The sequence below is a fragment of the Aegilops tauschii genome, chromosome 5 (genome assembly GCF_002575655.3).
Source record: "Aegilops tauschii subsp. strangulata cultivar AL8/78 chromosome 5, Aet v6.0, whole genome shotgun sequence".
In the NCBI taxonomy this organism is placed as follows: Eukaryota; Viridiplantae; Streptophyta; class Magnoliopsida; order Poales; family Poaceae; genus Aegilops; species Aegilops tauschii.
In genome coordinates, this window is record NC_053039.3 from 341,069,910 (window position 1) to 341,081,581 (window position 11,672).

Here is an 11,672-nt window from a genome sequence, read left to right on the forward strand (position 1 = left end):
TGCATTGTCCATTACGCAATCTAAGGCACTTTGTGTTGTCTATAAGGGACCTGGTTATGTTGATGGTTGTTCGGTTGTTTCTGCAATAGTGGCACCCAGCATAATGTGCCATATGGAAACTCTAACAGGTGTGTCGTATCGGCCCGATTGCCATAGTGATATGAGCATGCGATTTTGGTTTTAAAAAAAACATGTCTAGCAGAATTGTCTTCCCCCGCTCGCTCGGCATAATTTTTTGAGCACGCAAGCCTCCCTATTTGACGGTTGGGCGAGGCCATATAGCGTGCCCTTCATTCATCCAAATCTTGGTGCCACATGCATTTCATGACGCACGCTCCCTTTCACGGCCGTCCACATCCAGACAACCCCACCATTTGATGCGACCTCTGCCACCCAGACCATCACAGTTTGGCCCCGGTCTTATCCGCCGAGCCATTCCAAGACCTCCCATGCTTCACCGCAACCCCGCGCCTGATTCCCGCTACCCGGTCATGCCACCCCTTTCATCACGCGGCCTCAAGGTGTTCAACGACTTGACCATAGGTAAATTTCCCCAAGTTTGTTCTTGTAGATTTAGTATAGCAGCTCATAAATTCTGTGTAGATGATATAGGGTTCCATTTGTTTAGATAGATCCGATGATGGAGCTATTTTTTGAGATTTGTCGCGAGATCCAGACTTTGAGTCCCATAGTGAGATCATGGACGTCAAAGAAGATGAGGTTGCCTTGATGTTTCCAGAATGGATAGCGGCAACAAAAATGAAGAGAAGTGTGCAGGGTCACAGCTGGCTGGTCGTTTGACAATTCACCAAAACAGAATCGAAGGACGCGATAAGCTCATGCGTGACTACTTTCTGCTTGATTGTGCCTTTCTTGCCTACTGGTCCAGCAACGCTCCCGCATGACTGAATGGTTGTTCCGTTGAGTTGCCAACAACATGGAAGCCAATGAACTGTTCTTCCAACAACAGAAAATAACACCGGTCTACCGGGTTTTTCTTGTTTTCAAAAAGTGACCGCGACACTTTGAATGATTCCATATGGCACTCATGCAGATGCCTTGGATGAGTATATTCGAATGGTTGAAGATACGATCATAAAGTGCACGAAAGTGTTCGCTAATACTACGGTGAGGTTTATGGAGAGCAGTATTTGCGTGCACCCAATATCGAGGACATACCTGAATGCAACATGAGGCTGGCCCGAGATGATAAGGAGTGTTGATTGTATGAATTAGAGGCCAATTCATCGGTCATTGCCATGATTGGACAATTTTTTTGGAAGCAGTTGCCTCCTAGTATTTGTGGATTTGGCACTGCTACTTAGGGTTGCCTGGATCCCACAATGACATCCATGTCTTGCAAATATCTCATCTATTTGTAAGACTAGTAGGTGGTACTGCTCCACCATGCAACTTCACAGTGAATGGACATCAGTATGACCAAGTCTACTAGTCGATGGCATCTATCCATCTTGATCAACATTTGTGAAAAAAGTTCTAATCATGAGACCATGAAACATAAGCATTTCTCTCAGATGCAAGAAGCAGTGAGTATGGACATTCAAAGAGCATTTGGAGTGTTGCAAGTTGGCCCTGCTTGTTTCTGAATAAGGATGTCTTTGCAAAGGTCATGACATTTGTGTGATATATAACACAACATAATCAACGAGGATGTGTGGGATATGTCGAGCCTCCTGGACTATGAAAACACTGGCACAATCATCAGGAAGACTTTTGGCACACAAAGCGCATTCAAGTACTTAATTCTTGAGGCGTAGACAAAGATTGAAGACCAGGTCTCCCATGATCAACTGAAGAAGGAGAATTGAGTACATTCACAACTAATTGGGAGATAATGTGTTTCTTTAAATTCATTCATTTTCCTAAACAATTTTTTATCAGATTTATTTTGTTGCATTTTGGATTATTTGATGCATTTGTATTAATGGTATGTAATAATATTTGTTGAATTGTTTGATCTAAGTCGGGGTAGTATAGCAGATAGAAGAAAACAAAAAAATTATGAAGAATACATTAGGGTGACTCACACAACTTCGAAAACATTATGGAGCGTGCTCCATAGCGTTATGGAGGCTGTGAATATGGTGACTCTACTAAAGTTGCTCTTAGAAATTAGAATGGCGTTGATGTTTGAATCATCAATGGTGATTATTATTTCTCAAATAACTAGTGATTTATGCTTCTTTTTTATTGAAAAAACGAGCCTCTGTATCGATATCCATTAATGAAACCAATGGTTTTTACAAAGTTCGTAAACTAAAAGAAGAATAAAAAGAGACTTAAGCATTTAGAATTACCAGGGCATTGTATTTCCAACTTAAGAGCATGGCCAACTAGAGTTACTTAGTATGAATTTTCAATCAAGCTCACTCAGGCCATAGTCTATTCTTCTTCACAGATTCCACTCACGGATACGCACATAAGCTTCCAGGATCACCATTTTGATCTTCGTGACTCTTCGCTCTTGTTCTTTCGATAAAACACCCCGGTTGTTAAGATTATGCATGGTAGAGGTAGACATAGGTTCATCAGAGAATTTCCTATTGTTAAGATTGTATGCTCTTATAGATGAGTGATCTAAGAAACAAATTCAACGTCGGTATCATGGGGAAATCGCTCGCCCCATGGTTACCTTAGAGGAGGAGGAAGGCACGCAGGTGGGTGAAGTAGGGGGTGGGGAAGGTTGACATATGGAAGAGGGTAGCAAGTACTCACACACCCTGGTGCTAACTGATGGTTGGATGAGTATTGTTGGGAAACGTAACATGCAATTTCAAAAAAAATCCTACGCCCACGCAAGATCTATCTAGGAGATGCATAGCAACGAGGGGGGAAGAGTGTGTCCACGTACCCTCGTAGACCGAAAGCGGAAGCGTTTGACAACGCAGTTGATGTAGTCGAACTTCTTCTAGCTCTGACCGATCAAGTACCGAACGTACGACACCTCCGAGTTCTGCACACGTTCAGCGCGATGATGTCCCTCGCCCTATTGATCCAGCAAGGTGTCGAGGAAGTAGATGAGTTCCGTCAGCACGACGGTGTGGTGACGGTGATGGTGATGTGATCCGCGCAGGGATTCGCCTAAGCACTACGAAGATATGACCAGAGGCGTAAACTATGGAGGGGGGCGCCGCACACGGCTAAGAATAGATGTTGTGTGTTCTAGCGGTGCCCCCCCACACACATATATAGGTTGGAGGGGAGGAGAGGCAGCCATGGGGCGCCCCAAGTAGGAGGAATCCTACTTGGGGTCCTCCCCAATTCGGCCTCCCCCCTTTCCTTATTTCCGGAGGGGGGGGGGGGAAGGGAAGAGGAAGGAGAGAAGGAAAGGGGGCCAAACCCCCTCTTTCCCTTCTCCAATTCGGCCTCCTTCCTTGGGGGGGGGGGGGCTTGTGGGCTGGTGTGCTCCCCTCCTATGGCCCATATCTTTCCCCCGGGGGTTCCTGTAACCCCCCCCCCCCCCCCGGTACTCCGATAAATACCCAATACTACCCGGAACACTTTCGGTGTCTGAATACTATCGTCATATATATCAATCTTTATCTCTCGACCATTTTGAGACTCCCTGTCATGTCCATATTCTCATCAGGGACTCCGAACAACATTTGTTCACCAAATCACATAACTCATATAATACTAAATCGTCATCGAACGTTAAGCGTGCGGACCCTACGGGTTCGAGAACTATGTAGACATGACCGAGACACATCTCCGGTCAATAATCAATAGCGGAACCTGGATGCTCATATTGGCTCCTACATATTCTACGGAGATCTTTATCGGTCGAACCGTTATGACAACATACGTTATTCCCTTTGTCATCGGTATGTTACTTGCCCGAGATTCGATCGTCGGTATCCACATACCTAGTTCAATCTCGTTACCGACAAGTCTCTTTACTCGTTCCGTAATACATCATCTTGTAACTAACTCATTAGTCACTTTGCTTGCAAGGCTTCTTATGATGTGTATTACTGAGAGGGCCCAGAGATACCTCTCCGATACTTGGAGTGACAAATCCTAATCTCGATCTATGCCAACCCAACAAACACCTTCGGAGATACCCGTAGAGCATCTTTATGATCACCCAGTTACGTTGTGACATTTGATAGCACACAAGGCATTCCTCCGGTATTCGAGAGTTGCATAATCTCATAGTCGAAGGAATATGTATTTGACATGAAGAAAGCAATAGAAATAAAACTGAACAATCAATATGCTAAGCTAACGGATGGGTCTTGTCCATCACATCATTCTCCTAATGATGTGATCCCGTTCATCAAATGACAACACATGTCTATGGTTAGCAAACTTAACCATCTTTGATTAACGAACTAGTCTAGTAGAGGCTTACTACGGACACGGTGTTTTGTCTATGTATCCAGACATGTATCAAGTTTCCGGTTAATACAATTCTAGCATGAATAATAAACATTTATCATGATATAAGGAAATATAAAATAACAACTTTATTATTGCCTCTAGGGCATATTTTCTTCAGTCTCCCACTTGCACTAGAGTCAATAATATAGATTACATTGTAATGATTCTAACACCCATGGAGTCTTGGTGTTGATCATATTTTGCTCGTGGAAGAGGCTTAGTCAACGGGTCTGCTACATTCAGATCTGTATGTATTTTTCAAATCTCTATGTCTCCCTCCTTGACTTGATCACGGCTGGAGTTGAAGCGTCTCTTGATGTGTTTGGTTCTTTTGTGAATCTGGATTCCTTCGCTAAGGCAATTGTGCCAGTATTGTCACAAAAGATTTTCATTGGACCCGATGCACTAGGCATTACACCTAGATCGGATATGAACTCCTTCATCCAGACTCCTTCATTTGCTGCTTCCGAAGCAGCTATGTACGCCGCCTCACACGTAGATCCCGCCACAGCGCTCTGTTTGGAACTGCACCAACTGACAGCTCCACCATTCAATATAAATACGTATCCGGTTTGTGACTTAGAGTCATCCAGATCAGTGTCAAAGCTAGCATCGACGTAACCATTTACGACGTGCTCTTTGTCACCTCCATAAACGAGAAACATATCCTTGGTCCTTTTCAGGTATTTCAGGATGTTCTTGACCGCTGTCCAGTGAGCCACTCCTGGATTCTTTGGTACCTCCCTGCTAGAATTTTAGCAAGGCACACATCAGGTCTGGTACTGCTACCTCTTGAGCACTGCGTTGGTTTTCCCTTGAAGAGGAAAGGGTGATGTAGCAAAGTAGCGTAAGTATTTCCCTCAGTTTTTGAGAACCAAGGTATCAATCCAGTAGGAGGCCACGCTCAAGTCCCTTGCACCTACACAAACAAATAAGAACCTTGCAACCAACGCGATAAAGGGGTTGCCAATCCCTTCACGACCACTAGCAAAAGTGAGATCTGATAGAGAAGATAAGATAATATTTTTGGTATTTTTATGATAAAGACTAAAAGTAAAGAAAGCAAAATAAACGGCGCCAGAAATAGCTTGTTGACGGGAAATATGATAGAAAATAGACCCGGGGGCCATAGGTTTCACTAGTGGCTTCTCTCAAGATAGCATAAGTAGTACGGTGGGTAAACAAATTACTGTCGAGCAATTGATAGAATTGAGCATACTTATGAGAATATCTAGGTATGATCATGTATATAGGCATCACGTCCGTGACAAGTAGACCGACTCCTGCCTGCATCTACTACTATTACTCCAGACATCGACCGCTATCCAGCATGCATCTAGAGTATTAAGTTCATAAGAATGGAGTAATGCTTTAAGCAAGATGACATGATGTAGAGGGATAAACTCATGCAATATGATATAAACCCCACCTTTTTATTCTCGATGGCAACAATACAATACGTGTCGTTTCCCCTACTGTCACTGGGATCGAGCACCGCAAGATTGAACCCAAAGCTAAGCACTTCTCCCATTGCAAGAAAGATCAATATAGGCCAAACCAAACTGATAATTCAAAGAGACTTGCAAAGATAACCAATCATACATAAAAGAATTCAGAGAAGATTCAAATATTGTTCATAGATAATCTTGATCATAAACCCACAATTCATCGGATCTCGACAAACACACCGCAAAAGAAGATTACATTGAATAGATCTCCAAGAGTATCGAGGAGAACTTTGTATTGAGAACCAAAGAGAGAGAAGAAGCCATCTAACTAATAACTATGGACCCGAAGGTCTGAGGTAAACTACTCACACATCATCGGAGAGGCTATGGTGTTGATGTAGAAGCCCTCCGTGATCAATGCCCCCTCCGGCGGAGCGCCGAAAAAGGCCCAAGATGGGATCTCACGGGTACAGAAGGTTGCGGCGGTGGAATTAGGTTTTCGTGGTGCTCCTCGATGGTTTGGGGGTACGCAGGTATATATAGGAGGAAGAAGTAGGTCGGTGGAGCCACGAGGGGCCCACGAGGGTGGAGGGCGTGCCCAGGGGGGTAGGCGTGCCCCCTATCTCGTGGCCTCCTCGTTGATTGCTTGACGTGCACTCCAAGTCCGCTGGATCACGTTTGTTCCAAAAATCATGCTCCCGAAGGTTTCATTCTGTTTGGACTCCCGTTGATATTCTTTTTCTGCAAAACACTAAAATAGGCAAAAAACAGCAATTTGGGCCGGGCCTCCGGTTAATAGGTTAGTCCCAAAAATAATATAAAAGTGTATAAATAAGCCCATTAAACATCCAAAATAGAATATATAATAGCATGGAACAATCAAAAATTATAGATACGTTGGAGACGTATCAAGCATCCCCAAGCTTAATTCCTGCTCGTCCTCGAGTAGGTAAATGATAAAAACAGAATTTTTGATGTGGAATGCTTCTTAGCATAATTTTCAATGTAATTCTTTTTATTGTGACATGAATATTTAGATCTGAAAGATTCATGATAAAAGTTTAATGTTGACATAAAACAATAATACTTCAAACATGCTAACCAAGCAATTATGTCTTACCAAAATAACATAGCCAAAGAAAGCTTATCCCTACAAAATCATTTAGTTAGGCTATGTTTCAATTTCGTCACACAAAACGTTCTCATCATGCATAACCCCGATGACAAGCCGAGCAATTGGTTCATGCTTTTTAACGCGCTTCAGCCTTTTCAACCCTTACGCAATACATGAGCGCAAGCCATGGATATTGCACTATGGGTGGAATAAAGTATAATGATGGGGGTTATGAGAAGACAAAAAGGTAGAAAGTCTCACATTGACGCAGCTAATCAATAGGCTATGGAGATGCCCATCAATTGATGTCAATGAGAGGAGTAGGGATTGCCATGCAACGAATGCACTAGAGCTATAAATGTATGAAAGCTCAACAAAAGAAACTAAGTGGGTGTGCATCCAACTTGCTTGCTCACGAAGACCTAGGGCATTTTGAGGAAGCCCATCATTGGAATATACAAGCCAAGTTCTATAATGAAAAATTCCCACTAGTATATGAAAGTGACAACATAGGAGACTCTCTATCATGAAGATCATGGTGCTACTTTGAAGCACAAGTGTGGAAAAAGGATAGTAACATTGTCCCTTCTCTCTTTTTCTCTCATTTTTTTATTGGGCCTTCTCTTTTTTTGCCTCTTTTTTAGTCCGGAATCTCATCCCGACTTGTGGGGGAATCATAGTCTCCATCATCCTTTCCTCACATGGGACAATGCTCTAATAATGATGATCATCACACTTTTATTACTTACAACTCAAGAATTACAACTCAATACTTAGAACAAAATATGACTCTATGTGAATGCCTCCGGCGGTGTACCGGGATATGCAATGAATCAAGAGTGACATTTATGAAAAATTATGAATGGTGGTTTTGCCACAAATACGATGTCAACTACATGATCATGCAAAGCAATATGACAATGATGGAGCGTGTCATAATAAACGGAACAGTGGAAAGTTGCATGGCAATATATCTCAGAATGGCTATGGAAATGCCATGATAGGTAGGTATGGTGGCTGTTTTGAGGAAGATATAAGGAGGTTTATGTGTGATAGAGCGTATCATATCACGGGGTTTGGATGCACCGGTGAAGTTTGCACCAACTCTCAAGGCGAGAAAGGGCAATGCACGGTACCGTAGAGGCTAGAAAATTATGGAAGGTTGAGAGTGTGTATAATCCATGGACTCACATTAGTCATAATGAACTCATATACTTATTGCAAAAGTTTATTAGCCCTCGAAGAAAAGTACTACTATGCATGCCCCTAGAGGGATAGATTGGTAGGAAAAGACCATCGCTCGTCCCCGACCGCCACTCATAAGGAAAGCAATAAAAGAACACCTTATGTGTCAAAATTGTCACACAACTTTTACCATACGTGCATGCTACGGGACTTGCCAACCTTAACACAAGTATTTGTCAATTTCACAATTACTCAACTAGCACACTCTAATATTACCACCTTTATATCTCAAAACACTTATCTAGTATCAAACTTCTCATGATATTCAATGAACTCAATATGGAAGTTTTTATTATGCTCATCTTAGATGCCTATCTCATTCGGATTAATTTCACAATTAAAGCAAATTGCCATGCTGTTTAATACTCTCAAAATAATATAAGTGAAGCATGAGAGATCAATAGTTTCTATAAAATAAAACCACCACCGTGCTCTAAAAGATATAAGTGAAGCACTAGAGCAAAAACTATATAGCTCAAAAGATATAAGTGAAGCACATAGAGTATTCTAACAAATTCCGAATCATGCGTGTCTCTCTCAAAAGGTGTGTACAGCGAGGATGATTGTGATAAACTAAAAAGCAAAGACTCAAATCATACAAGACGCTCCAAACAAAACACATATCATGTGGTGAATAAAAATTTAGCCCCAAGTAAAGTTACCGATAGACGAAGACGAAAGAGGGGATGCCTTCCGGGGCATCCCCAAGCTTAAGCTTTTGGTTGTCCTTGAATTTTAACTTGAGGTGACTTGGGCATCCCAAAGCTTAGGCTCTTGCCAATCCTTGTTCCATTATCCATCAAATCTTTACCCAAAACTTGAAAACTTCACAACACAAAACTTAACAGAAAATCTCGTGAGCTCCGTTAGCGAAAGAAAACAAAACACCACTTCAAGGTACTGTAATGAACTCATTCTTTATTTATATTGGTGTTAAACCTACTGTATTCCAACTTTTCTATGGTTCATAAACTCCATTACTAGCCATAGATTCATTAAAATAAGCAAACAACACGCGAAAAACAGAATCTGTCAAAAACAGAACAGTCTGTAGTAATCTGTAACTAACGCAAACTTGTGGAACTCCAAAAATTCTAAAATAAATTTCTGGACGTGAGGAATGTATCTATTAATCATCTGCAAAAAGAATCAACTAAATAGCACTCTCCAGTAAAAAGTTGTAGCTAATCTCGTGAGCGCTAAAGTTTCTGTTTTTTACAGCATGATCGCAAAGACTTTCCCCAAGTCTTCCCAAAGGTTCTACTTGGCACAAACACTAATTAAAACACAAAACCACATCTAAACAGAAGCTAGATGGATTATTTATTACTAAACAGAACCAAAAAGCAAAAAACTAAAAAAAATGGGTTGCCTCCCAACAAGCGCTATCGTTTAACGCCCCTAGCTAGGCATAAAAGCGAGGATAAATCTAGGTATTGCCATCTTTGGTAAGCAATTCTTCAATAAGACGCCTATAACCCCTAGGAGTTTCTTCCTTTTTATTAATTATCAAACTTCTAGGCACGAAATCGAGAAAATAATTTGTAGCAAAAGGTTCCTTAAGGATAGCGAGAAAGTTGGGGTGAACACTTATGGATTTGAGGTCCGCATTTCCCTTACTAGAAGTTTCACCCTTATTTTTAGGAACATACATCAATTTGGCAATCTTAGCATTAGAAGGAGTGTTTTTCACGGAAGAAAAGGCAGACCCTGGGTTGGTAAAAATATCCTCAATTTTATCAATTCTAGTGGAATCCTGATCTATCTTTTCATTAACCATAGGTTCCTTTTCTTTAAAAAATTTAAGAGCAACTCCTACCTTAGATCCGTATTGGGTAATTTGGTTATGGATCTTTCTATCCAAATTTTCAATCAACTCTACAGTGGCAACTTTATTTTCAATAATTTCAAGCCGTTGCATCACGTGTTCCAAAGTTAAAATAGTTCCATTAACCAAGAGAGGTCGTGGGCCAAACAAATCTATCATAGCATTATAAGAATCAAAAGTATGGCTACCCAAGAAATTTCCTCTGGTAATGGTATCAAGAATATATCTATTCCAAGGAGTGATGCCTAGATAAAAATTGCGAAGAAGAACGGAAGTAGATTGCTTCCTAGTAGATCTATTTTGCGCATTGCAAATTCTGTACCAAGCATCTTTTAGATTTTCTCCCTCCCTTTGTTTAAAATTAAGAACTTCATTCTCGGGAGACAAAGGAGTAGATAAAGGACTAGCCATGACGGCACACGGGACAAAAGGCAAGCGAAAAAGAGGCGAACGGAAAAGAGGGCGAATAAAACGGCAAGGGTGAAGTGGGGGAGAGGAAAACGAGAGGCAAATGGCAAATAATGTAATGCAAGGGATAAGAGTTTGTGATGGGTACTTGGTATGTCTTGACTTGTGCGTAGACTCCCTCGCAACGGCGCCAGAAATGGCTCGTGGTCGGGAGATCAAATCTCGACTTGACTTGGTGTAAGCCTCCCCGGCAACGGTGCCAGAAATCCTTCTTGCTACCTCTTGAGCATTGCGTTGGTTTTCCCTTGAAGAGGAAAGGGTGATGCAGCAAAGTAGCGTAAGTATTTCCCTCAGTTTTTGAGAACCAAGGTATCAATCCAGTAGGAGGCCACGCTCAAGTCCCTTGCACCTACACAAACAAATAAGAACCTTGCAACCAACGCGATAAAGGGGTTGTCAATCCCTTCACGGCCACTTGCAAAAGTGAGATCTGATAGAGAAGATAAGATAATATTTTTGGTATTTTTATGATAAAGACTAAAAGTAAAGAAAGCAAAATAAACGGGGCCAGAAATAGCTTGTTGACGGGAAATTAATATGATAGAAAATAGGCCCGGGGGCCATAGGTTTCACTAGTGGCTTCTCTCAAGATAGCATAAGTATTACGGTGGGTAAACAAATTACTGTCGAGCAATTGATAGAATTGAGCATTGTTATGAGAATATCTAGGTATGATCATGTATATAGGCATCACGTCCGTGACAAGTAGACCGACTCCTGCCTGCATCTACTACTATTACTCCACACATCGACCGCTATCCAGCATGCATCTAGAGTATTAAGTTCATAAGAACGGATTAATGCTTTAAGCAAGATGACATGATGTAGAGGGATAAACTCATGCAATATGATATAAACCCCATCTTTTTATCCTCGATGGCAAAAATAAAATACGTGTCGTTTCCCCTACTGTCACTGGGATCGAGCACCGCAAGATTGAACCCAAAGCTAAGCACTTCTCCCATTGCAAGAAAGATCAATCTAGTAGGCCAAACCAAACTGATAATTCGAAGAGACTTGCAAAGATAACCAATCATACATAAAAGAATTCAGAGAAGATTCAAATATTGTTCATAGATAATCTTGATCATGAACCCACAATTCATCGGATCTCGACAAACACACCGCAAAAGAAGATTACATCAAATAGATCTCCTAGAGAATC